At 55.5% G+C, this 25,708-nt stretch overlaps 1 pseudogene; it reads left to right on the top strand.

Moving 5' to 3' along the window:
• Positions 1 to 1,088: 1,088 nt before the first annotated feature.
• On the top strand, positions 1,089 to 24,751 carry LOC112315901 (guanylate cyclase D-like; annotated as a pseudogene).
• Positions 24,752 to 25,708: the final 957 nt, after the last annotated feature.

The following is a 25,708-nucleotide window of genomic DNA, read 5'->3' as shown; positions in this document are numbered from 1 at the left end:
CAGTTTCTGAAGGGCGAGATTAGGTCTGATGCCATCCGGAGGCACCCACAGTGGGGGCTGCTGGCTGCCTGAGTGGTGTGAGAGGCCTGCCAAGTCCTGTGGGTGGGGAAGGGGGAAGGGGGAAGGGTAGGGGTGCAGGCAGAGGTCAGGCATGAGCTTCTGGGCTGCAGGATGGCATCAAGGTCCTGGAACAGTAGGATGGAGTGGAAGTGCCCCAGTCCAAGTGTCCTGGTCAAGGAGGCCCCCATCCCATTCCCTCAGTTTCCTCATCTGCACAGTGAGGGCGGAAAGCCCTCTGCACAGGGCCGTGAGGCGTCAGAGGGGGACTGTGTGCATGCGTTGTGAGCCCTCCGGCTGCAGGCACGCAGTGGAGGGGCTCCCTGTACCTTGGCCCTGCTTGCACTAGGGACCCATGGATGCCAGCTGAATTAAGTGCTGGGATTGAGGGTAAGAGGCAGGGGAGGCTCCGAGGGGCACCAGGAGAACTCGGCCCCCCTTGGAGGGCCAGTACAGGAGGACTAATAGTAATAGACTGAAAGGTAGGATTTATGGGACACCTAAGTCCCAGGGGCTGTGATAAGGGCATTACATTATGTCACTTAATCATCACAATGACTTCATACAGTAGGTTTCATTATCCTCCTTTTTCAGAAGAGGGGAATGGGACTTGAAAACTTTGGAGACTGGTGTAGGGCCACAAAGATGGGAAGCAGTGAGAGGGTCCCCCTAGGTCCGACTCCAGAACCCACACCCTGAGCCCCTGGGCTGCAGCCCAGGACCACATGAGGGCCTCCCGAGGCTGGGGCTCTTCCAGCATCATGGGTCCAAATCCCTGTCTTACCAATGAGGAGGCTGAGGTTTGGGCAGGGTTGTCTGTGTCAAATTTATGTAGAAAGTGCTGGCAGAAAATGCTAGAAACCTCATCCTCATCCCCCTTCCCCAGGACTGCCAGGGCTTGTGCCCTGAAGGTTGGTACTGGATCCTTCACACCAACTTTCCACACCAGTGGAAGACTTGCCTGACCTGCCAGGGCCCATGGGAGTCCACTTTCGGCCACTCAGGGAGAGCCCCTTCCCTGCTGCTTCTCCATGGTTCTTTGGGGTGCCCCCCTGTGGGCTGGCTGCCTCCTCAATCTGGCCTGTGGGGTGGGGACCTTTACCCTGGGGGTGCTGGGTCCCTGGGACTGTGACTGCATCTTTGCCCAGGCTCTCCCCGTGTGGCTGCCCAGCTGGCTGTGGACCAAGCTAACCAGGACTCCTCACTGGTGCTGGCTTCCGTGGTCCTTCCCTGACACCCCTCATGCCCTGGCCACGTTTCTGGCCCACAAACACGTGGTAGCTGCTTTTGTGGGCCCTGTCAACCCTGGTTACTCCCAGAAGCACCCTTGCTGGCCCAAGGCTGGGGCAAGACCCTCTGCTTCTGGGCGTGCGGGGCTCCAGAGGGAGGCAGTGAGCTGGGGCCCACTCTGCCTTCGGCTGCCCAGGTGCTGCTGTCCATGGGACACTTTGAGTTCGTGTGGCTGTCATGTCCTCCCACCAGGACATCTGGGTGGCCACAGCCCAGCAGGTGTGGCCAGGACTCTCAGGACACACGGGTTGCCTGTGGTGCTGGTGACTTCTCTGGGCCCTGGGGGGCAGGGGCCACAGAGGTACTGAAGCAGCTCTGCAGTGTGGACGGCCTGGAAAGTAGGTGTGCGGGGCGCCTTCCTCCCGTGAGCGGCCTGGACCTGATGTGGCTGTGGGTGGGGAGTTTCCCCCACATCAGCCACTAGGCTGAGCACTTGACAGTGACCCACATTTAACCTCCCAACAGCTCTGAGAGCTGGTCCTGCTGAGTCTGCACCTTGCAGCTCAGAGAAGGGAGGTAACATGCCCGAGTCACAAAGCTGGCAAGCAGTTCAGCCAGAGTTTGAGTTCTGATTCAAACATCGGCTGTGGAATGGGAGCCAAAGGCTTCCTTAGTCGTTGCCTGGAACAGTGAAGGCAATGAGAGAGGAGGAAGGGTGCCCCGAGAAGGGAAGTGGAGCCATTTTCAGTTTCTTGGAGTTAGAGTGAGAACTTTCATGGACTTGTTCATTGATCGATAGTTTCCTGGATTTACGCAGCCCCTGCTGTGCTGGGCGCCAGGTTGCATGGGTGAATGGGACAGATAAGGTGGCTGGTCTCCCGCGGATGACTGTGTGATGAACAGACAGGTGGTTATGGCAGAGAGGTCAAGGCCACCCCAGGAACAAACACCTGGAGAATCAGAGGAGGCATGCGGGTAGGCCCTGGGGGTTCTGAGGAGGCTTCTTGGGGGAGGTGACACTTGACCTGCCTTTAAGGAAGTAGTTAGCCAAGGAGAGGCATGGTAGAGTAGGGTATAGGGAGACGTGTGACCTGGAAGACAGAAGGGACCTTAGAGTTCATCTAAACCGGGTTTTTTCAAGCTGTGGGCCATTTGGGTCCATAAACCAGTTTAGTGAATCAAGATGAGCATGAGAGAGAGGGGCAGGGTGGGGAGGGAGAGAATGAAGTAGAAAGTGATAGAGAAGAATGGAATTGAGAGGAATAGAATAAAATAGAATGGGATGAAAGTACTGACCGTGACCATGCACTGCAGATGTACTTGACCAAGTGCTTTGTAAACACTGTTCATCCACCAGTCACTGAGCGGTTCTCTGCACCCGGGGCCCCAAACTGGCTCTGGGCATGTGGGGAGCAGCCAGCTGGGCTCCACCAAGCAGTGAGGAGCTGGAGCCAGGCAGGAGATAGATGTGTATTTAGGCAACAGAGGAGCCCAGTGGCTAGTGAAGCTGACCTACTTGGGGATGGGCCAGGCTTCACAGAGGAGGTGAGTTTGGGGCAGGGCCTGAACAGGGAAGCTGATTGCAGGAGGGGTGAGGGGAAAGCATTCCAGGCCGAGTGGTCAGCTAGTGCGAAGGAGCAGAGGCAGCAGGCTAATGGGACTAGGAGAACGAGCAGTTTGCCTCTGGGCAGCTGGAGCACGGTGCCAGTCGGTGGGGGGACCAGCCAGACTCCTTCCCCAACACTGCTGCAGGAGATCACGCCCAGCCCCTGCACTGACTTTCAGCAACCAGGAGGCAGAGTGGTTAGGGGCACACTCTCTGCGCTCAGATAATCAGGATCCCAGACCTGGCGCCACTTCCTACCAGCTGTGTGACCTTAGGCAAGTCACTAAACCTTTCTGTGCTATTGTTTCCTCATCAATGATAGGAGCCTGATAAAAGTCCTTACTTCACAGTGTTGAGAAGATGAGGTAAACTACCGCAGATAAAGGGTTCAGAGCCCTGCCCTGTGTGCAGTGAGCCCTGCTTAAAATCCCTGCAGGCTGTGACCCATTAACCTCCCAGGTTTGTGCATCAACTCCCTCTTGTGGCCAAATATGAAACAGCGGCTCCTGCTCTTCCTAAGACAAAGGGAAGGTTTGGTGAGAAGTGGAAGAGAAACCAGGAAGAGGAGAGGGGACAAAGGAAGCCCTGGTTTTGTTTCCCCCCAGTCCTGGTGGGTCTCCTTCAGAAGGCCTCCCCCTACTATTCGGGGAACAAGAAGGGGCGGTGCCTGCCCATGCCCACATAGCACGGCTACCCAGGAGCTCAGCAGAGGCTGGGCCTTTAGGACCTGACTTCCACATGACCAGGGGTCCTCAGGTCCCCTCTTCCTCGGTGGCTCTGCATTCCTGGATTTTTTGAGAAAGGGACTGCAGTAGGAACCTGGGCCACATTCAAAGTAAGTGGCGGCCCTTTTTTGGCTGGGGTTCCAGCCCAGGTCAGGGAGCCAACTTACAGAGCACCTTTACCTTGGGTAACGTGTGGGACCCTAACCTTAGGCAGGGTCCCTTCTGGACTGGGGATGAAGTTGTATTTCCCAGAGCCGATGTATTATAGTAAGGCAAAGGGGAGTGCATTCATGTCTGCCTAGACCTCGAGGATGCACCCAGAGCCACAGCTCAGTTTACAAGCTGACGATAAATGGATACACATAAGGTGGTCTGCCCGTACAGGGGACTATTGTGTAGCCATAACAGTGAGTGAAGTGTTGACACAGGCTATTATATGGATGAACCTGGAAAACGTCATGCTCAAGGAAAGAAACCAGTCACAAAGGACCACGTAATTGTTTGATTCCATTTATACGAAATGTCCAAAATAGGCAAATCCATAGAGAAAAAGCAGACAAGTAGTTCATTAACTGGGGTTCGGAGGAGGGAGTAATGGGTTGTTTTGGGATGATAAAAAGTGCTCTAGAATTAAGTAGTGGTGATGGTTGCACAACCTTGTGTATATCCTGAGGCAGCTGAGTTCACTTTCGTTTTAGTTATAAATTTTTTAAAAATGTTATTTATTTATTTTTAGAGAGGAGAAGGGAAGGAGAAAGAGAGGGAGAGAAACATCAATGTGTGGTTGCCTCTCGTGCGCCCCCTACTGGGGGGCCTGGCCCACAATCCAGACATGTGCCCTGACTGGGAATCGAACTGGCCGCCCTTTGGTTCGCAGGCTGGTGCTCAATCCACTGAGTCACACCAGCAAAGCTTTTTTTTTTTTTTTTTAAGTTGAGTTGTAAATTTTTTAAAAGGGTAAACTTGACGGTATATACATTATGTTAAATTTTTTAATGTAAAAAAATAAGGAGTATGAGCTGGGAGCCAGGCTGCCCACGTTCAGATCCTGGCCCTGCCACCAGGGGCGTAAGTGCCTGGAGCCGCTCCTGAACCTCCCCTGGCTTTGGTTTTCTCATCTCAAAAGAGAGAGAAGGATAAACATACTCCTTAGTACTGTTGCAATGTCAAATAACTAAATGTTTGCAGAAGCACTTTAGGGCAACTCAGAGCAAGTTGTCAGTATACATCAGCGACTGTCAGATAGCAGGACAGAGGGAAGGTGCAAGTTGGTCAAAATGATTGGCTGTGCAGGCTAGAAGGGACATATTCATGCAAATCTATCCTCAGTTGAGGGGCCCTTTATTTTCATCAGGTTGGACCCAGGTTGGGTGGCCCCGGATGTTACTCTTACAGAGGGAACAGATAGAGGGGATATATTTTTCCTTTCCCCAGCCAGGCAGGGAGGGAACTGGGTAGTGGCTGCAGAGGGGTGAGGGTGGACCTACAAGCTCCAAGCAGCTGTCCAGGGCCACCGGCTTCTGGGCTTCAGGGGAGGCCTGCAGAAGTCCGCCTGCCGCGTCTGCTCTTGGTCGTGGTGCTGTGCATGCACTCGGCGCTCCTGGGCAGCTCCGAGCAGATGGCCCTGTGATGGACAAGCCTGGGCCCAGGGCCTGGTGGATGGGAGGCTGGTCTTCCTGCCCTATGACACCATGCTCTTGGCCTTGCCCTACCGGAACCACTCCTACCAAGCCCTTGGCCAGAGTGGGCCCCTTCGAGAGGTCTGTGATGCAGTGCTCAGCGTCACCCTGGAGTCTGGCCCATGGATGAGGGCCAGTGGAGAGGCGGCTGCCCACCTGGGTCTGAGGCAGGTAGGTCAGTGCTGACCCCAGTGGATTCAGAGCCTGGGCTGCAGCAGGTGTGCCTGCGTTCCAGGCCGTCCTGGCCTTGGCCAGCTGCCCGCCTGGCCAACTGGTCCCACCTCCACTTTGAGCACATGACCTGTCCCTTATTTGACAAAGTGACTGTTTAGTGTCTGGTGTACTCTTTCTTTTTCTTTCATAGGGTTTTTGCATGTGTGTTTCTGTGGGCGCGTCTGTCTGTCTCTGTCTCTGTTCTTTCTCATATTATTCAGTGTTTTGGCCGCCTGGTCAATTCTCCGCTTGTGTCTCTTTTGCTTCCATTTTTCTATCTCTGACTTAATTTCTCTCTTTGTCACTTCTGGCCCAGAGGCTCTTCTCTTGCAAACATCGTTCCCCTCCTTTCTCTGTAGCTCTAGCAAATCGTGAGGATCAGAAGGAGAGTGTGGGTGTGTGGGAGAGTGGGACGGCTTTCTGAAGTCGCTGCGGTGAATCTGAAGAGTGTCAGGTGGGGGATTCGGCTGCTGGCACTAACCATGCGTCCAGATGACAAGAAGACAATAGCGTCTAGACATGGTGACAGAGATTCAGATGTTAAGGAGGGTCGTTCAACCAGCGATTCCTCTGACAAATGTGCACCGAGTCCTTCCATGTGCCATTGCGCCAGGTGGCAGGGACATGGTGATGAACAAGCCAGATCTGGCTTTTGAGAAACTTCCATTCTGTTAGGGTGAGATAGACAATAACCAAGCAACCCAATAACAAAATTTTATAGTGATAACGTTGTCAAGAAAATAAAACTGGGCAGTGACAGAGGGTGGCCAAGGTGGAGCAGGATAGGCAGGGAGGCCCACTCTGGATGTGGCGCTTGAGCTGAGTGCAGAGTGATAAGGAGGCAGCCACGTGGAGGTCTGGACGAAGAACGAGCAGGTAGAGTGCAAAGGCCCCGAGGCAGCGTGAGCGTCAAAGGCTCAAGGGGCAGGCAGAAGGGAGTGTGGAGTAGCTGGGCTGTCCCGTGTGATGGGGAGAAGGGTCCGAGATGAGCTTGGACCTGGTCACATGAGGCATCGTAGACCACGGTTAGGAGCCTGAACATCTCATAAGGAAACCATCAGTGGGTTTTAAGTAAGAAATGTTTTGGTTTTTTTTTTTTTTTTTAACTGCTTTGGCTGCTTTACAGGGAATGGCCTGAAGAGAGGGCTAAACGAAGCAAGGAGGCCCTCGGGAGCTCCTGAGTGGCCCAGGTGAGCAGTGGGTGTAGCTCTGCCCAGGAGGCAGGGGTACAGCTGGTGAGCGGGCAGCTGAGTGTGGAATGCATTCTGAAATAGAGCCAAACAGACATGGTGATGGGAAGACAGAAAGAGAGGAGCCAGGAGTTAAGCCGAGGCCTGAGACTCTGGGAAGGTTGTAGTTCCATTTCCTAAAATGCGGGAGGAGTGGGGTTTGGTGTGGTAGAACCAGGCAGAATCTCGCAGAACCAGGAGTTCTGTTTGGACATATGAGGTAGGTTCGAGGAGCCTGAGATGTTGGAGTTGGTGGTGGTGGTGGTTGTGGAGACTGGGAGGCCGCTGAGTGTTTGGGGGGTGACGGTTAGGGAACGACAATCCAAATAATCATTGCTGGCAGAGGCCAGGGCTCAGAGCCGTCTGGGAGCCTGTGCTGTGGGGTTTGGGGTTGAAGGACCTTCTCTTCCGCAGGTATCCTGCTCTTTGGAACCATCTGTGATGCAGGTGTCCTGCTGGCCCACACCTTGAAGTGCTCTGAGAGCACTTCAGGGGCCACACAGGGGCTTTGGGTGTGGCTGGCTTTAGCCAGAGGATCTGCATGGATGGGAAGGGCAGGAGGTTGGCTTCGTACATCATTTTGGACATGGATGACTGGGGAAGCCAGTTGGTCCCCACCCACATTCTGGACACAGGCACAGGGCAAATGTGGCCCCTGGGTAAGGACATGTACTTCCCAGGAGGGACCCCTCCGGCACTCGACTCCAGCTGCTGGTTTGACCCTGATACCTTATGCATGAGAGGTCATCCTTCCATCCATCCATCCACCCACCCATCCATCCCTCACTAAGGCTCTCCATGTGGACAGTCAAGTCAGTCACATGAGGTGCAGGCACAGGCAAAAAAAGAGACTTCTCACTCCGTTGAGAAGACTGAACCCACAGCTGTGCAGTGGCGGCGGGGTTAGCAAGGCCGCCCCTCAGCTGAGCGGGCCCAAAACATTCACACTGCACGTGGTCCTAAGCAGCCTCTTTCCATCCAGCTCCTGACATCAGGGCTTGAGATTCGGACTCAGTGTCAGGAGGACACTTCTAACAGTCAAAGTGAGTGACAATGACGATGACTGCCAAAACAAGTAGTGAGTAGCCCATTGTGAAGGGCGTGCAAAAAAGAAGTCGGGTAACAATTGATAACGATACACAAGTTTTATCCAGACTTGCCCTGTCCAGGTCCCGAGTTAGGAGCCAGGGGCCCCGGGAGGCATGAGGCACTGGCCCTGCCGCTCAGCTGCTCTTAGTCTGGTGAAAGGGGACCAGGCCCCTGGCAGACAAAAGGCCACAGTGTGATAGGGACTGTGCAGGGATGGGAGCAGGGTGCTTGGGCCCCAAGGCAGGGAGCCTGAGGGGAGAACCCAGGCAGCAACACTGGAAATCAGTATCTGATCAGCTGCAGATAAGAATTTCCTCCCCGGGGCCATTCTGAGGCTCACACCTGCCTGGGGAGGGGTGGGCAGAGGTTCGTGTCCGCATTTCCCAGAGGGGAGCTAGAGGTAGGAGCTGGAGCTGAGTGAAGGGGCTGCGCTCCTTGTGCGGTTGTTACTGTTGGGACTCAGGCCCGCCCCTGCTTCCTCACCAGGTACGCAGCCCCCGCGGCCTCCTCGCTCTGCCCTGGCCTGTGTCCTTCTAGCCGGTGGGCCCTTGCTGGGCTCATCAGGTGAGACGGTGCCTGAGCCTGACTCTGCCCCTCGGCACCCCTAGTCCCTTAGGGCCTCTCTCCTGTGTGCACAGCCCTGGCGGTCTGCAGGGGGCTTTCCCATCCTCTGTCCCCAGGACTGCAGGACCGTCCCACACTCCTGACCATCCTAGGGCCCTGTCAGACTCTGTTAGGCCCAGGGTGCCTCCTCAGGAGATCTGGGGAAGAAGCCTTGGACTGGGATGAGACCCCATCCCCACCGAGTTCCAGCCAAGCAGCTGCATAGAGGGGGCTTGGCTAGGGTGACCGTCAGCTTTGGAAATAGTTCTTTCTGGGTCTCAAGTCGTCTGTGTTCCCTGAGCCTCAGCCACATCCAGGGAGGGGCAGCCCCCCACTCCCAGCCCTCACCCCAGGCTCTGGTTGCCCCAGGAAGCCTCCAGGTGACATGGGAACTCTGAGGCTGAGACCAGCAGGGACATTGGGCTGGGAGTCCAGTTCTGAGCCAGGGCTGAGGGAGGCCTCTGCGGGGGGCACTGCTTGGTGGTGCCCTTTTAGCCCAGCTGAGACTGCTGGGGAGGCAGGAAGGGAAACGGGGGTGGGGGGAGGATAGGCGAGAGCTCTGGGTCAGAGGCAGGCCAAAGGGGCCAGACAGAGGCAGGAGTGACATCAGACAGTATCCTCTGCCCTGCATTTTCTCTCGCCTCCAGATTGGGCGTCCAGCAACTGCATCTGGTGCGGGGGCCAGCCGAATCCTGCTGACAGCCCAGGGGCTCACCCTCATCCATCGCTCTGGAGCAGACGGGTGGGCGGGCAGGCACTGGGCTGGGTGGGCAGGCAGAGGACTGAGGCCCAATCTAAGTTCTTGACCGTCTGTCCCCTCCAGAGGCTGTAAATGGATAGTGCGAGTGAATTAAGAAGTGCAGCAGATGGCGGGAGCCTGCGGTCCGTGGCCCTGGGGATCAGCAAGGAGGCTGCCAGCCTCCCAGGAGCCTACCAACGTGGTCCTGTGCCAGGTGAGAGCCTCCGCCAGCCCCGTGCCCAGGCCTGGGAGCTGTGGTCAGTTTGGGAGAAGCTCAGGGAGCCCACAGCCTCTCAGATCTCTGTATGCCCCACCCTTGTCACAGAATGGGAAACAGGCCTGAAGAAGGGCAGCGATTTTCCCGGGTCCCATAGCAAGTCGGTAGCAGGGCTAGAATTGGGAAGCAGGACTCCCAACTCCCAGTCTGGCATGCTTCATGGGCCGACCTTGGGAAACAACTAGTTCCTGGGTGCTGTCAGCCGTGAGTCACCCCAGGGCCTCTCTCAGTGCAAGGGTCAGCCTAGGTCGTCCTCCTGCCTGCCTCGGTGGGGGGAGTGAGGTTCCTTTCCCTGAGGCCCTGACACATTGGGGCAACACCCAGCCCAGGACGGCCTCCAGGCGGAGCTTGGGCCACCAGCCTGGAAGGTCAGAGGTTAGACCGGCAAGATTCTGAAGTCACTGAGGACCCTGCGATTCCTGAGGAGCTGTGTTCTCAAACGCAACAATTCACCGATGCTCCATTTCTCCTATTCCATGACTCACGCTTGACGAGCCAGGCTAGTTGTTTCTACAGGAAGGGATGGGAGGCTCTTGCTCCTTCTTTTCTACCTTCTCCTTGGGAAATTACATCTCTTTTCTTCTCTGCTGAAAGGAGGCTTTAAAGATGTACAAAGCATGCTGTGTCTGATCCTCTGAGTCAGCTGGGAGTTGTGGGTGCCTGAGGCCCTGCAGAGTAAATCTGACCTTGGGTCCAGGAAATAACACCTTTATATCCACCATCTCGTTAGCCCTTGCGATGGGGGTGGGGGCGTCACCCCCATTTTACAGACCTGAAACATGAAGCTCAGAGATCTGAACTTCATTCAACAGCTGCCACCACCCCATCTGCCCGCTGAGAGAGGGAAACCAGCCAGATGGGCTTGCCGGCCCTGCTGCCCATGCAGGGTGCTACAGGGTGCTGCAGGCCGCGTCTCTACCCTGCCTTAGGTGCAGGGACCAGGCCTGGAATCCCATGGCCACACCGGGGTTGGGCTGGGAGACCAGGGCTTGCTGCTTCCTGGGGTGCTCTCCTGGTCTCAGGGGGTAAACTGTTAAGAGCACTGTCACTGGGGAACACCGACCTACACCCGGCTCCACACCAGGTCGCCTCACAACTCTGAGTAAATTCTTTCAGGCTCTGAGCCTCAGTTTCCTCCTCCGTGAAATGAGGCCACCGTGCCTGCCTCCCGGAGCAGTTGTGAGGATTCGGGGACATACTTTAGACAGAGAGCCTGGCTCATGTGGCCCCCAATAAAAGTCTGCCTGGGTGGCTTTAGGGCTGAGCTAGTGAGGATCTCGGGTTCTCTCCTGACCGTCCTCCTAGGAAGCAGACTTTGTGAGAATAACATCTTTCTAGATCCTATGTGTGTGAGGCACTAGTGAGGGGGGTGAGTGCGCTCTGTGCAGAGACAGTTAAGTGAGGCTCAGAGACAAGAAGGGACTTCTCAGTGGAGAAGCAGGGGGTCAGGACTTGGGCAAAAGTCCCCTGATCCAAGCTCAGTGCTCTTGCCCTAAAATCTCTTGGCCTCATCCTTGCAGCAACTTCCTCATGGAACTGGGCGTGCCTTCTCCCTCAGCCGCCAGCAGAGTAGCACGATCTGGGATATACGCTGGGCGTGGACTGCAGGCCTGCACAGCGGGGTGCGGGGTGGGGGGGCAAGGAGCACGAGGCCCGCCAGGCGTAGGCCAGTGGTTCCCAGCAGGGTTGCAGAGGGGGGCTCCATCTGCATGTCAGAAAAGGTGGGAGCCTTGCTGCTACCATTTGACTTTCAATATCCGCTGACTGAGAAAATACCCGAAGACAAAATCTCAAAATCTGCTCTAAAACCAGTAACCCTTTGAAAGGGATTTGTATTTTAGCCATCACAGCACCATCTGAACACTTTTGGAAAAGTGTTGTGCACGTGTGTATGCAATGTATTATTGGTTCCATCTGCTCACACTCCTCTGTGAGCACGTACAGCTTCCAGTACTCAGGGGCCCTCGGGTCTGAGGCTGCAGGCTGGGAACCTCTGGGCGGACGGAGGAAATAGTGCTGGTTGGCAGGAGATCTGGCCCAGTTCTAGAGTCTGCTTTTTAGCAGCCCTGTGGCTGTGGGCGACTGACTTAACCCCAGGAACCTCAGTTTCCCAGTCTGTAGATGCAGGCACTACCCCCAACAAGGAGGCCAATGAGGGGAGGGGCAGGAGAGTGAAATCCAGAAAGAAGCTTCTCACGGGCTCCCAGGATGCCCTCCTCCTCACCCAGGAGAGGAGGATCCAGCCGTCCTTGGAGATGAACCAGCTGCGTTGGCCTCTTGAGAGCCCCATGCGGCCCGTGCTATTATTATGCCCCTTTTATCGGCGAGGCAACTGAGGCTCGGAGAGGTGACGGAACTTGTACAGAATGTAAATGGATACTCTCGAAGCTCCCTCCTGGTCCGTTGAAAGCCTGAACTTGTGCCCAGCCCCTCTTCCTCCCAGTGTCCTTGTGAATCTCTCAGGCCCCCCGGGCTGCTGAACTGCTTCCCGAGGTTCTCTGCCTCCGTTGTTGGGTGGGGGAGCCGGGCACCGAGTAGGCCGAGTGGCAGAGCCAGCACCGGGACACGGACCTGTCTGCCCTCAGCTTGGCCTGGCGGTCTTTACCCCATGCGGTACGGCCAGGAGGTCCACGGCAGGGGCCGCCTGGGGGAAACAATGAGATGGAGAGGGTGGTCACGACAAGCAGGCAGTTTGCTTCACCCCTGGCGGGAGTGGGCACCAGCAGGCCTCCAGGAGGCGGGGCTGGTCCAAAGAGCCAGGTGGGCATCACGAGCCGCAGAGCGGCCACAGCGTCTGGGGGTGGTAGAGAGGCTGCGGGGTGCCAGGCCCCTAACGTCTATCGTGTCCTTCCTCAGCACCTCTCTCAAGAAGATAGCTTACTGATCTCATTTCACAGATGGGGACACTGAGGCTGAGAGAGGTTACTGCCTTGTGCACCATCTCACAGAGAGCTGGTGGCAGACCAAGAATTTAAACCCCACTCTTCCAGCCCTACCCTGAGGTCGACCCTTTCCTGAGACCTGAGACCCTCTGCCTAGTCACACCCAGGGCAGGCCCAGGAAAGCAATAATCCTGGGGCCACTGGCTAGCAGGCCTGGGGCCAGGAGCAGGGCCAAGGAGTACCCTCAAGGCCTTCTCCCCACACCCACAGGCCTGCCCCGCTCTCCCTCCAGGACCCCAGGCTTGTTCCACGGCCTTCCTAGGGGCCTTAGGCCCACCACCCACATAGTGTTTGTTGCAGAAATCACCAGAAAGGTGGCATAGCCCCCTCCCCTGTGCTGGCCACTGGTATCCCCTGACCGGGGGCCACCTGAGTGCACCCAGCTGATGGAGTAGTGTTGGGAGGAGGCTCCAGAGGACAGACCCAGCCTGGACCAGGTCTACACCCAGGTTGGTTCTCCCCGGAGGAGCTGGGTGCTACAAGAAATGGCTAATCAGTTCACCTCACTTTGCCTAGTGGGAGCCCAAAGCTATCCCTGGTGCCTAGAACTCCATGCAGAAAGGGGGTGACAGGCCAGCACCAGAACCCCTGAGGGTGGGGCCCGAGGTGCACCCTGAGTGCCTCCCTGACAGTCAAGCCCCATGCTAAGTGTCCCGCTTATTCTATTTGATCCTTGTTATAGCTCGAAGAACTATACTGTTACTTTCTGGGCTTTCCAGGAGAGACGCTGAGGCACAGAGAGGTGAGCGGACTTGCCCACGGTAACTGAGGGCTGGAGTCCAAACCCAGGTTCACCGGCCTGCGGAGCTGACCCTGGGACCCCAGCCAAGCTGATCCTGGCTCCAGAGCACAGAGGCCATTGGTGGCTGTGGTGGCAATGCTGATTCCCCACGGGACAAGCAGGAGATGTGAAGGGCACTGGGCCCCCAGGTGGCCTTGGGGACTGCAGTGGGAGGGGTGAGGCAAGTTTGTACGAGTTCATGGGGCAGTGGAGTGTATGGGCCTGACTGAACTGGCTAATGGCTCCCACGGGGCCACCTCATCAGGCCCAAGGTGACATCCCTACGCCTCCCCTGCTGGCCTGCACTCCCAGCCACAGTGGAGCATTGTCAAGGAGAGGTGGTAAGGTTGCTGCTGAAGGTCCGGTTTATAGCCACACGTGAATGTCCTCGTAGGAAGACCTGAGAGAGGTACTGCTCTGCAGCAGGAGGTGGGCTTCTTTTGAGCAGCTAGTGTCGTGCGCCCTTGTCTCGTGGGCCCCACGGGCCGTGTAATCTGCACTTTCCTCTTCCCTGTGTTGTACTGAGGGAGCTCGTGCGCAAACCTGTGACCACATTCTAGCACGCATGTTGCACGGCTAGATTAGCTTTTTTTTCCAACTTTACTCTCCTTCGGTCCCAGTGTCCTTAGATATTTGTTGTTTTATTTTGTGGCATTTCTTTATTTTCTTAATGCTTAAATCTTTTTTGGAACACAGACAGAAACAGAGAGATGGAAATAGATTATTATGTAAGTAATCTACATATATTCTTTCTACCTTTCTATCCACCCATTTATTCATTCACTTATTCATGCATTCATACATCATATCCACCCACCCATTTAGTATCCATCCATCCATCCGTCCGTCCATTTATCCATCCACCCATCCATCTTTGAGAAGAACAAAGAATGCCTTGTCCACCGTGTTATTGTAAGAACAAATGCAGTAGGGTTGGTGTTTGTTAACGGTAATGCTGGGCTGGGCACAGGCTCCTTTGCCAAGTCCTCTCTCTGCTCGCCCCACACAGCACTGACCCATTTCTCCTCCCAGCTGTCTCCTCGTCAGAGCAGCCACCCCCGTCTGTTACACAACTGGCCCTACTAACCCACCCCCTCCAGGCAGGGACCGTGCCTGGTTCACTCCTGGGGCCGAGACGACCGCGCTGTGGGCTGAACGCGCAGATCTTTGTGGATAAGTTGGGATTTTTGTTCCATCTTCAGTTCAAAAGCATCAACCAAGGCAAGAAGACCAGTGTTGCCGACTCGATGCTGCGGATGTTGGGGAAGTAATCCCAGAACCTGGAGCACCTGATCCGGGAGCGGACCGAGGAATGGAGCTGGAGAGGCAGGAGACGGAAAGGCTGCTCTCTCAGACGCTCCCTCCATGAGTGGCCCCTTAGGACTTGATTGTGTCTGTGGCTTCGGTGGCTCTGGACACGGGACCTGGTACACAGTAGGTGCTTAGTAAGTCTGGGTTCCACGCATTCATTCAATTCATTCATTGTTTATTTATCCAACATATTTTCATAGCGCCCTGACGTGCGCTAGGCACGGTGCCGGGCACACAGGTATTGAGTCTTTGCTCCCTCATATTCCTTATCTCACTTCAGAAAAAATAACGTTCAGAAAAATATTTGCTGGAGGCTAGCCAGCATACCACCAGAACTCTCTCCGATCTCCTGACTCTCAGCCCGGGATTTCCCCCTAAACATTTCCCCTTACCTCTAAGCTGTGGAAAGGGGGTCCTCCTATCTTGTGACTCTGACCCTTCCCATCCCTCCAGGTCTGTGGCTGAAGCTTTGAAAATTAGGACAACTGTGCAGCCAGAGTACTTTGGCCAAGTTACCATATACTTCAGGGACATCGTGGGTTTCACCACCCTCTCAGCCCTGAGCGAGCCCGTTGAAGCAGTGGGCGCGCTCAGTGACCGCTCCATGCTCTTCGATGCCGTTCTGGGCGGCCACGACGTGTGCAAGGTGAGAGTGCCAGGAGGCTGGCACGCTCTCTCCTCCCTTTACCACCATGCTTATGTCGTACATTTACTTCCAGTCCTTTATTCATGTGTTTTTATCAGGTTGCTATTGCTGGGTAACAAAGAACCCCAGAGTCCAGGAGTGTAAACAATAAATATTTATTACTGGTCACAAGCCCATAGGTGATCCGGAAAGTTCTCTGGACTCAGTTGGACTCACTCATGCATCTGTGGTCAGCTGTGGGTGAGATAGGAAGCTCTGCTGACCTTGGTTGGGCATGTCACATCTCTGGAGCCTTGGCTGGGCAACTCAGCTCTGGTCCACGTGGTCTCCCGGCCTCCAGCAGGCTAGTTGGGCAAGCGCAGACAGATGAGTCAGCTTCTGTGCTTGCCTTCTGGGAGCTCTTGGTGCTGTAGGTAAAAGATGAAGGCAACCCACAGTGCAAGTATGATCAGGGGAGGCAGATAAGGCAGAGAAGGCCTTCAATCCAGCCAAGGGCAGACATGCTGAATAAAGAGCAAGGAAGGCTTCTTGGAAGAGGTGTCAGGTTCCTAGCATTGCTCAGTCTGGGTGTGGTGGCTCCCACTGAGAAGCCAGGGAACATGCACTACAGCTTGAGGCTTGAGAGAGCGGGCCTGGCGAGTGTGGTGAATACTGAATGGGCTGTGATGGCCGGACATGGAGTGGGCTGGTGCTGGGACTAGAGGGTGGGCGGGGGTGTGGAGAGGGCAATGGGGGCCTTGGAAGAACTGTCAAGACCCTCCAACATCTGTGCATCCCTTGATCCTGGCTTTGAATCCCAGCCTGGCCACCTGCTTCTATGTGGCTTTGGACAAATGGCTTCCCCTCTCTAGGCCTCTGATTCTTTTATTTCTATAAAACTGAAATAATGACCCCAGCCCCAGAAGGGAAAGGGGTCACAGAGGATGGTTGGATCCTGTCCCATGTGGAAGTGCTGAGACTAGCTTCCTGCCCCTCTGAGCCTGCTGTGGGGACCTTCCCACCCCAACCCTGCCCTTTATTCTGATCCCGTTGCTGGGGTCTCGGATCAGCTTCAGACACAGCAGAGGAGGTGGGAAGGGAGATCCCAGGACACGGCCATACTCACGCTCCACTGGCCTCAGCCTTCGTTTGTGACCCCCAGCCCCCTCCCAGCCATGGCTCTCCAAGGACACTGTGACGGGAAGGCCAGACCTTGGGGCTGAAGCCAGAGTGGAAACGATGCTTGGACAGGAAGCTTCCGAGGGGAGAACTAACCGTTCAAAGTGCCGGGCAGTCTGCTGACAGCATTATGTATGGTACCCCAATCTATTGGGTGCTTACTATATGGTATGTACCAGTCTAAGCACTTTATAGATGTATATTAACCCATTTAATTGTCATAGTAATCTATGAGGTACCCCTAATTGATAAATGAGGAAACTGAGGTGACTAAGTAGCCTATCTAATTACACATTCCCAGTGGGATAAGAAGCTGAAATTTGAACTTGGGCATTCTAGTCCCAAGACTCTCCATTAAGGGGGCTCACCATCCCCATGGTATGTATGTCCTCAGAATAACGCCACAGGTTCAGAGAGGCCCACAAGGTCCTCCAGGAGCTGGCTCCGCCTACCTCCCCAGCTGGATCTCTGGTCACGCCACCTCCACGGCCTCCATATTCCTCACACCTGCTTTGCTCTCTCTAGGCTCCGGCCTTTGCACATGCCTTTCCCTCCTCCTGGAACACTGCTCTCCCTCCTCTTCACCTGCCCCCCACCCCTGCCCCAGTCATTCTGGACTCAGGTGAGTTTCCTGACCTTCCAGACATGGTTAGGAGCTCCTGTGTGATGCTCTCATAACTACCCCAGGAGAGCACAGCCACACTTTATGGTTCCAACATAACCTCTCTGTCCCCAGTGCCTGGCAATGTCCAACACATGGTAGGTCCTCAGGAAATATATTGCATGTTAACTGAATGTGTTGTTCGTTGAGGCCCAGAGTAGAAGCAATTTGCTTGCGGTCACACAGCTGGTAGGTGGCAGAGCCAGAACAGGAATCTGCAATGCCTACCCCCCCACACACCTGGCTCTGCCCACTGCACCACACTGCCCAACACTGACCTGCAGAGACCACTGACCTGGGGCCACTGACATTCCAAGCATGCAGCATCCCTGCTGTTCCCTGCTCAGGACCCCACATTCCTGCCCCAGTCTGTGGTGCTGAGGCTTAGTCTCCCGTGCTGGCTGAATTTCCCTTTTGCCTCCAGAGCCGCCCTGGCCCCATGCACCCCAGGAAAAGATTCCTCATCTCCTCTGTCTCACTGAGCCCTGCAGCTTTGATCTGCCCTGAGTCACCCCTGGCCTGTGTCTTCTTCCCCGGTTAATCTTTTCTCACACATGTGTCCCTCCCAGCTCTGAGTCACGCCTTTTAATCTACTCTGAACTCTGGCCAAGAGGCCTGCATCTTTCCCGCAGAGTGAAATGAAATAAAACAAGGCCCGCACACCCCTCCAGATGTGGGGAACAGGAGGCCCGTTCCTCGTGATGTGTGAGCGCGTCTCTCATCACTCACGCCCTCCGCCTTGGTTTCCCCTCCATCCCCAGCAGGATCTGGTTGCTGCTCTTTAATCCGGTCTGGGCTGGGAGGCCGCCAGGCAATCATTTCCTGGTTCCACGGGGGACTGCAGTTCCCTCCCAGCACGCGCTGAGTGAGCACTTTTATGGAAAGAACTCTAGAGCTGAGCCCATGTGGGCTGCCCCAGGGGGTGAGTCTGGCCCCGGCCACACTGCCAAGTGACCCTGGACAAATCACTTCACCACACTGAACCCCAAGCTCCCATATGTGAGCAGAGATGAAAGTGTTTATGGCTTACAGTTGTACTACAGATGAAGTAACACGAAGGAAAGTGCTATTGTTCATTTGCTCACCAACACCACGTCGCGTGTAGCGCTGCGGGTGCAGCCCCTGAGGCCTCTCCCTGAAAGCACAGACTGGGGCGGGAGTGGCATCAGCACGAGTTAAGCATCTACAGGGGGGTGACCCAGCCCTGGGATTGTCACAGGGTCTCTCATTCAGCCCTTGCAGTGCTCCTCAGATATGGATCATTATCCCTACTGTACAGATGAGGACACAGGCTCAGAGAGGTAGGTGACTCACCCAAGGTCACACAGCAAGTCAGTGGTGGAGTTAGAATTCACATCTGTGTTCGTTAGTACGGAAGCCTGTGCTCACACCTCTCCCCTGGCTGTGTTCTCCCATCTGTGAAAGGACCACAGCTGTGTACAAGGAGTCGTGGCCCTCACTTGTAGCCGTGATCTAAGATCTAACTAAGTCTTTGAGAGATCATCCTTAGGGGTCTGAGTTCCTACAGAGTGGATCCCGTGCCTGGCCAGCTTTCTGTCGCTGGGGCTGACCACACTTGCTCTCCTTTCCAGCTCAGGCAGCAGGCCTAGAGGTCAACTTTTGAGTTTGGGGAATGTGGTCTGGATGTGTGGCCACCATGGGGCTTTCTATTGCTCCTCCTCCCCAGTCTGGAGCCTGGGTCACCTCTCTGAGGCAGTGCTTGGTCCCCGGAGCTGGTGCACTGTCCTTGAGTTGCAGCCGCACACCTGGTGGGCTGCTGGTGGGGCCCATCAAGCAGCAGGTCTCCCAGGCTGCCTGAGAGGCAGCACTCAGCCCAGACACATGTGCGAACCACGTGCAGGGCAGGATCAGAGGGAGACGCCGCACAGCGGGCAGATCCTCTCTCCCCGAAAGAGGGAGAGAAAGGGCCGGGCCATGTGCACCGAAAGGCAGAACAGCATACGCGCTGTGGAGCTGGAGCGACCAAGTTCAGAGCTGCGCTTGCGACGTTGGTGACTGACTTAACCTCTCTGGCCCAATTTCCATCTTCAAAATGGCAATAGTAGTAACACCTACTTCACAGAATTCCTGTGAAGATCTAGTGCATGATATTAGTGAAGGATTTGGAACAGTGTCTAGCTTGTAATAACCGCTATACAAATATTTCACACTTAATCTGCCTTCTTCTAAGAAGGGGATAGGTGGGGAGAAAGCCGGGCCTCACTCATGTCTTTCTTTCCGGGGGTGTGGGTTGGGAGGCTTCTCTCTCTGCAGAAATATACACAGCTGGGGTGGGGGGTCACCCTGCCGCTGCCCCAGTCACCACCAGCCCATAAACGCTGGGTGGACAATAGCAGGTGACATGGAGGGAGAAGGAGGGCACACAGTCCTGAGGAGGGGAAAATCATTTCCCCAGCTGGTGACCAGATTTTATGGACTTGATCGAGTGTGAACTGGACTGATAGAGGGCTCGGTTCGTAACAGACAGGGATTTGCGGGGAGCATTTCAGGTGGAGGGCCCTGAGGATCGAGTCCTGGAGCTGAGCGAGTGCCCTGTGTCTGCAGACAGTAGAAAGGTCCCCGTTAGGCTGAAGCATGGGGAACCAGGAGCAACCAGCTATTAGGAATGAGATCACGGGAGTCCCTGACTGCTCGGTCATGGGGCGTGAAGTTTAAGCTGTTGGCCACGGGCAGCAAAGTTAACTATCCGAGCAGATTGTGGCATGGCTGGGGCAGATCACTTCCTGGTGTCAGGGTAGAGACAGCTGGGAGGAGGGAGAGATTTGGGGGACATAGGTAGTAGGGCACAGTCCACGGCCAACGTTGTGTACTGAGTTACAGCGCCCTCTGTGGGCAGGGCAAGCATCACCACTATTATTATTGTCCACCAGATGCTAAGGGGGAGTGGACGTGCCTGGCTAGGAGGAGGGCTCTGCTCCCCGCCCCGGGGTGCCAGCTCGCTCTGGCTGTAGGAGCAGCAGCACAGGACCTGAGTTCTTTAGCTGCAGAGGGGGAGCCTCGGGAAGGGCAGTCACCATCGTCAACTTGGCTGGTCTGGCGTGTGGCGTTGGGGGGTGGGGGAAGCCACCATACACGTGTCCTCAGCTCCTGGAACAGGGCCTTAGGAACAGAGAAGACGTTCAGGAAAAGCTTGTGGATTAGATTCAGATGGTAGAGCTGGAACCAGCAGGTGAGGGGCTGGTTTCCATTCAATTCAATATTTGAAAGTCAGGGTTGGCTGAAGGGGGAAGTGGTCACCTGAAGAAGGAGGGACCCTCCTATTAATACAGGTGAGCAGGCCAGGACAGCCACTGGAGCGGGGGAGGAGGGTGGGGCGGGGGGGCCTTTAAAGTCCCTCCCACTTCTGAGATTCTGTGATCCTATCTTCTCCAAAGCCATTAGCCAAAGACACGATGATGATGATGATGCAGATGGGAGTCTCCGTGCACTGAGCATGTGTGATGAGCCTGTTTGTCGAAGTGCTGCACCTGTCCATTCCCCAGAAGAAGAAACAGGCTCACACGGGCCAAGTGGTCTGCCCCCGGTGAGTGGTAGAGCTGGGGTTTGCACTCGCATCTTTCTGGTTCCAAAATCTACATTCTTTTCAGTACATGTTGGAAGGCCAAAGAGGTTTGGAAAACAGGATATATATTCAATACACATATGCTCTTTTGCAGACGAAACTTTGATCTGCCACTGTGGCATTGTGCAGACAGGGCCCCCATGTCTGCCACCAAGGAGCTCATGGGCTGGGGCCGGAGGGGATGAGACAGGCACGGCCGCCTGCGGTTCAGGCAAAGGCGATCTCAAAAGCACAGATGCAGTCATTGCTACACTGTCTGACGTGAGACGCCTGGCAGGGACATCTCTGTGGGCTCCGGAGGGGTGGCCTTGTTCGGGAGGTGGGGAGGACCAGGGAGAGTGTGCTCTCGTGCTGGAGTGTGAAGGCTGTGATCTCTAGCTGGAGACCCTTGGGGACGCCTACTTGGTGGCGTTGGGGCTGCCCCGGGCCCAATGGGAGCCGGCCCACGGCTGAGATTGCCAACAAGGCCCTGGACATCCTCAGCTCTGCGGGCGACTTCGGATGAGGCACGCGCAGACGTACCCATTGACATCAGGGCTGGGCTGCACTCAGGTAGGGCTGGGGGCCGTGCGGATGACGGGCCAGACCGTCTCTCACCCCTGCCTGCGGTATATATTGGCTGAGGCAACCCCAATGACGTGCTTCTGGAATGTGGAGATTCTAAAACTCTAGGATAGAAAACATTTACATTTCCTTTTTCTCCTATTATTTTAAGGTGTTTTGAATCACAGAATCTGTGTTTAGAGATTCACATATCTTTTTTTTTTTTTGTCTCAGCATCTGTCAAGAGTATAGAAGCTCCTGCTGAGGAGCAGACAGTCCGATGGAAGGGGCCGGACAGAGACTGTCGTCTGTGGTCACGCAAACAACTAAATGTTGGCTGGGATGAGTCTGAGAGGAACCTCAGGGTCTTTGATATATCCTCCCATGCCCCCATTCTTCCTCCCTCCGTGGCGTCTCCTACAGCATGAAGTCCAAGTGCCCTGCCCCCATCATCACCGAGGCCCCTGCTTAATCTCTCCAACCTCACCTCCCGCCACCCCCCACTTGGCCCTCTAACCAAGCGCAGCTGCTGGCAGTTCCCCACAGGCACGTGGGCTCTGCTTTTGTGCCCTGGCACCTGCTGTTCCCTGCTGACTCATTCTTTCACCTTCGAGAGACAGCTCATGCACCGCCTCCTCTAGGAAGTCCCCTGGGCTGGGTCTCAGTTCCCTCTCTGGGTTGGCACAGAGCTGGTGCTTCCCTTTTCACACCACTGACCAGAGTTTACACATCTCCCCGCTGAGCCGGGAGTGGAGGCTGGCTTCGATCTATCTGTGTCCCGCCAGCCCAGAACCTGCCATAGGCGGCATCTCCTCTCTAGAAGTTGTTGGAAACTCCAGACAGTTGCACCAGACAGTCCAGATGCGGGGTGGGGATGACTGTGCGGGCAGGAAGGGCAAGAGGGTCACAGGGACTTCTCTGTGGCGCAGAGCCTGCTGGAGCCCACTCAGCACACTGGGTTTCAGGGCCCTGTGTGGCGGGGGTCGTGGGGCTCACCAAGCCTCAGTTCTGCCTCTTTGAAGACACGGTTAACGCCGCGTCTTGGATGCAGCCCACAGGGCTACGTGAGTGTCTCCTGTTCCTACTCCGCCTCAATGACCCCTGCAGCCTGGCTGTCAGAACCTGTGCTTAGTAACCAATTCACCACCTGGTGGCGGCGCGCCCTAGTTGTTAGTAGAGCAGCTGTGAGGAGACGATGTGTGTCACTGGTTATTTAACTTTCCACGAGGTTTTTGTGACGATCTCATGAGAAAATTAGCAGGGAAGACAATGACTCAAGAGGCAGGAAACCGAGGTCTTAGCTCTGACTGCAGCTGGTGTGCTTACTGTCCTTGAGCACAGTGCTCTTCCTCTAGGTCTCGGTTCCCCCGTTGTTAGAGAGGAGACCCCTTCCAGTGTTTAAATACTGTTTTAGGCTCTTGCTGGCAGCAGGAGCCACTCTGTGGTTTGGTTAGAGCAGCCAAAATGTTGAAGCCCTAAGACATCCGCTTCTGGCCGCACTGCTGGTGTGCCACACATGGTTGTTCGGTGCCCGTCCTGCATAACTGGACGCGTGGCCCTGCTGGGCACTCCTGCTTTCAAAAGAAACAAATTGCTTGTCTGCTCTGACTCAGACCTCATAGACTTCTCTACAGGTGGAAGTTGTGTTCCTGGAGGTTGTGACTTCATCTTGAGTTCATCTTAACACTCAATCTATGTATTGTGCTTTTTCTTTGAGGCCTCTATTTCTGGGACCGACCACCTTCTAGAGAGACAAGAGAGCCGGGCAAAGGGTATGGCATGAATCAGGATTGTGTGTATTAATTGCTGGCTAGAACTGGGGCTATCACAGGCACTTAATGATTTCACCAAACCCGAGGTACGCTGCCACCAGATGGTGGTGTGGATTACTACCCTCCTTCTGAGCATAGGGAATTCAGGTCAGCAGAAGCACTGTCCAGACACTGCCCAGCCTGGAGGAGCTACAGCACGGACACCAGAGCCCAGACTGAGCTAACGGTGAGAGACTTTACTTCCTGGTACCAGCGAGGAAAGTGGGCTGCAGGAGAGTCTCATCTGACCCGTGCGGCTGAAGGAGACACCCGCCTGGGGTGGGGGCGGAGCCGATCACCTTTACGTGCTCTCTCCAATCCCACATGCTGCGGGAACACTTCTCCCTGCAGCCGAACTCTCGTTTGGCCCCTCATGAGAAGGGCCCAGGCAGAGAAGCCACTGTTACTGACAGTTGACCTGGGCTGCATGCTGGCTGGCGCGACCTATGTGAACAAATTTATTACTCTCAGCGGTAATGACAGGGGGATCAGTGTCCCTGTTTTATAGTTGAGGAAATTAAATTAGAGAGGCAAAGTGACTCGTCCAAAGTCTCACCACTTGTCCCCTGGGTCTGGTGGCTCCGAAGCCTGTGCTTCCTCCATGGCACGGCTGGGCTCCTACTCGTCCCTCGGACACTCTCAAAGACACCGCCACTCACCGAAACCTGCTCTTCTCCCTCTCCCCCAGCGGAAACCGCCATGCCGTCTCCGTGCACCCACCGGCCTGACGCCAGCCCTCAGCTGTTGCAGGTGTGACGCTGGGTTGTACTGGCCCGTGAGCACCCTCTGAGACAAACTCTGTAACCTCTGCCTCCTTTTTTAACGTTAATGCTCATGAACTGGTACAGTATTTCTAGGATGATCTTTTTTCCGCAACCTATCTCCTCTCTTTCCCCCAATTCCTCAGCTAGATCCAGGCCTGGGGGGACGACTAGAGCAGCCCAGGCATTTAAAGGCTGTGGCTGGGCCTCAGGAATTGGATGCTCCAGGGGATCAGCGCAGGGTGCTATGGAATGTTAGAGTAGGAGGGCAGAGCTCAGAGAGGGGCAGTGACTCATCCATGATAGCACAGCCCTTGAGGGCCAACAATGTGCAATCCTTTGCCCTGGAGGCTGAGGTTATGGGAGAGTGAGCTGGAATAGGTCAGGGCAGGTGTGTCTTGTTGGGGGAGTGGGCACCAGGTGTCCTGAGGAACAGAGGCACTCTGGCGCGAAGAAGGGGGTGCCGAGAGGGAATGGGGAGGGCAGCAGGCCAAGCACAGTTTCGTTAGGCTGGCCTGGGGGCTCCGAGAGGCAGTGGCCACCTCTGTCCCAGGGTGGGGCATGGAACTTCTAGACCAGCTGGCCCTGACCCTAGTGCCCCTCATGCCCCCTCCACTCCTGACCTCCAGGCAGCTGCACCCCCATCCCAGGGAGGCCCCCAGGTCCTTCAGCAGTTAGAGAGAATCACAGATCATAGAATCCTGGCATCTTAGCATTCCAGATCTGCTGGTCACAGAATTCGTGATTGATTCTTTATTTCTCTGACAGATAAATATTAACTCACTTAATCTGCACAACAGCTGTGTGAGGTATTAGGGCAACTGAAGCACCGAGAGGTGAAGTAAGTCGGCCAAAGTCACACAGCTAGCAAGTGGAAGAGCCAGGGTTTGGACCCAGAGAATGCGCCTCCAGGCTCCAGGCTGCTCTCCACCGAGCTGTGGGAGCTGTGTGCCTCTGCCTTGCTCTCTGCCCGAGCAGGCCGCTCTCTCCCCTCTCTCGTCTCTTCCCGGGGTGGGGGTGGGGGGCGTGGAGGAGACCTACTGGCTGGTGGGGAAGGCAGGCTTCCCCAGGCCCTGCCCCACACCTCTGGACATCAAACTTGGGTGAGTAAGAGGAATGTCCCTAGAAGTTTGGCCTTTTTTTGTACAAAATTTGATATTTGTTATTTTTCTGATAATAAAAGTCTTACCTGTCCAGCGTGGAAAACTTGGAAAATACAGAATTCTTTAATGATTAAATAACCGCCACCTTCCCACTCCTGAGAGGCAGCACCCTTAGAGCTCAGGCACGGTTCCCGCGGCCTGTTTCTGAGGCGTCTGCCCTGGATGACATCGCGCTGCCTCGACGACTTCTCCCTGGGACCTGAGCTCTCAGCTCCACATCCCGAGGGCCCGCTGTGCTGTTCAGAGCACACGTAAAACACACTCGTGTTGACAGTGTCAGGGTTGCAACTCGGGGGGCACCGCGATTAGCTCGCCCTTTCTCCTGCGGCCCAGCATGCAGACAGACTCTTCCCGTTCTGAGCTGCCTACAGGCAACGTGTTGATAAACATTACTGGCCATTTGTTACCGTTCAGACTATTTTTGCAGAGATTGGAGGGCAAGGGTCACAGGTGTTGCCAATTCCTGAGAATTACAGCTTCCTATATATAAGAAGGTCCCAGGGCTGACAGGGGCCCACAGGTCATTCCACCGGTGGGGTGACTGAGCCTGCGGATGGCCAGAACCCACACAGGGTCCCACAGCATGACCATATCCCAGCTTGCTGAGATTTTTCCAGAGTTTTTCCTTTCTCAGAACTTCCCACTGGCTCCTCTCAGTTCTTCCAGGATGCGCCCCTCCCAGGCTGCCCCCTGCCGTCTCTCAAAGATGAGAAATCTGTGGGACACACCTGGGCTTCCTGGGAAAGGTCCAGCGCTAGAGGAGCTGGCGCTGTGTGTCCTCTAAGTGGGTGGATTGATGTGGACAGGGGTGACTGGCAGGGAGCCTGCTGTAGCAGCCACTTCCCTTCCACCCTGACGTCAGGGTACCCCAAGGCCTCGGGACCCCCAGGAGCCCTGGGGC

Source organism: Desmodus rotundus, chromosome 5, assembly GCF_022682495.2.
Source record: "Desmodus rotundus isolate HL8 chromosome 5, HLdesRot8A.1, whole genome shotgun sequence".
NCBI classification, from domain to species: domain Eukaryota; kingdom Metazoa; phylum Chordata; class Mammalia; order Chiroptera; family Phyllostomidae; genus Desmodus; species Desmodus rotundus.
The sequence above is the reverse complement of the archived record's forward strand: the minus strand, read 5'-3'. Positions and strand labels throughout refer to the sequence as shown.